Below are 2,256 nucleotides of genomic sequence, written 5' to 3' on the forward strand. Positions count from 1 at the left end.
GTTATGTTAAAACTCTTTTTAGACTGTGTGCCATTGCGGCAGAGGCCGGGAACATTTCAAGTTGATGTATCACCTTGATGTATCCTCTTGAAATCAATAAAGTTTCGCCTTTCCCAAAAAAAAAGTTGTTTTGGATGTGGTTTTCTCTTATGTATTATGTGGGACTCACAAGACATCACCTCTACCTTTGTTTTCTCTCACTGACATAAGGCCTCACCCAGGAATCCCTCACCTCTTGTCTTCCTCTTCTCTCTCTCCTTTCTCCATGACCCCTCCATCTCCTTCCTCCTCTTCTACGCTGCCTTCTTTTTGACATGCTGCATCTTTCCCCCCTCACATGTATGCATGATATAGTTTCTTATCTACTAGAACATTGAGCTTTTGCAACGCTAAACTATTATGGCAATAGGGTCAAATCATCGCAATTTATCTCAATTGCCACGACATGATGGTCGTTGGGAGGCGTGGCAAGTATTTGCATGGTCTAAACTCTGGGCCATGATTTTTTGGTTTGTTGCAATAAATGTGGTATTTGTCATGTAATGAAACATTGCCTTTGATATGTTTCGCACTGACATCAACTATAAAATTATTATTGCAATGACATATTTTTGTGGCAAAAAAAATAATTAGAAGAAAAAACTATAAAACTGCTACAAGTTAGCTTTGAACCTTGGACCTAGAAGGACAGAGTCCTTTACCACTACACTAGAGCGACTTTTGTTGTTTATTTTGCTAATAGTCTACTTTTATTCTCTCTATTCACTATGAGAATGAGTAAAAAATGTTGCATTAGTAAGAAAATGTTGCAACAATATTCATATATTGCAACCCTACTTCACTCATGGCAATAATGACTTCTTTGTTGCAACCATTTTTGAAATATTACCACCCTAGTTTAGCGTGGCAAAACAAACACCTTAATGCAACAACATAAGCTGATGTTGCAATAGATGCTAACCTATTGCAACGAAAGTTGAACATATGGCAATGCAAAAAAAAAAATCCATGGCAATACAACAGATATATTGCCACCAAATTTTGAATTGTGGCAATATCACCTGCTTATTGCAATAATTTATATGTTGTTGCAATATTATTGGTGGCAAAAGACTATTTTTCTAGTAGTGATTTATATCTAGATTTCATCCATTTACAATATGTTAAGTCTTGACCAAAATAATCTTATACCTTGATATCTAAATGAACTATTTTCGTACCGATTATTAGATTTGTAAAGAAGCAGGGTATGATGTGGGCATTTATGAAAGGCTGCAAAAATTATCTTCTGAAAAGTAGATACTCACACATCAATTTGCGATGCATCCACTAATTTGTAAATTCATAAATGATCAATTTTAGAATAGGAAACTTTAGAATGGCCCCAATGTCCAGTCAGTTGAGTACAACAAGGTGTTTGAATCTAAAGTTTACCTCTTCCTTACTTGCCCCCCCCTATTTTTAAAGTTTCCTATATGACACCTTAACTTCATTTCTTCCTTGATCTGGCCCTTTTGTCTGGTTTGAGCACTAACGGTGTTAGGAGCCACGTGAAAAGATCATTTTACCCCTATTTATTATACTTGTATCGCCAAATTGTTATTGGTACACATTTTTGAACATGTTGAAGAAGAGAATTACCTGCACATGTTGCAGTGGACTATTTTCATTATTTATAATATTTTGAATATATTGACCTTATTTTTAACAAATAATTGTGCTCCCGAGCTCTCCTCTCCTCAACTCCCACCCCGACAAGTCCTCCTAGCCTTCGACCAGCGAGAGCTCACGTCCTTGGGCACAGCGCACAACTCGTAATCCAAGGCAAAACAGCGACCACCATTCACTACAGTACCAAAGACTCACTCTGACCGGTGAAGCCCGGCCATGAGGGGGGGGGGGGGGAGGGGTTGAGAGGAGTGACCGCCCTGGGCTCCCAAAATCCAGGGGGGCAAAAGTGATACAGGTACATTATGTATTTATATAGGTATAACTACATCGCTTGACAGATGAGTAAGAGCAAGAGATGTATAGTATAATTTAGCCAGTTGTGGGCTATATGTTGTTGCCATATCATCTTAAGCCAATCTAGTAGCCAGCTCATATAATAGTTGGATTTATAGGTAGACTGTACCATCAATACTTGATTCATTTTTCTTCTCTCATTTTCTCACCAAGCTTACAACCAGCTTGCTTGGTAAGGTGGACAAGTCACCCAAAGAAATTTAGTGGCCTCTACATTCTGGATTTGGAGCT

Source organism: Panicum virgatum, chromosome 8K (assembly GCF_016808335.1).
Source record: "Panicum virgatum strain AP13 chromosome 8K, P.virgatum_v5, whole genome shotgun sequence".
NCBI lineage: Eukaryota > Viridiplantae > Streptophyta > Magnoliopsida > Poales > Poaceae > Panicum > Panicum virgatum.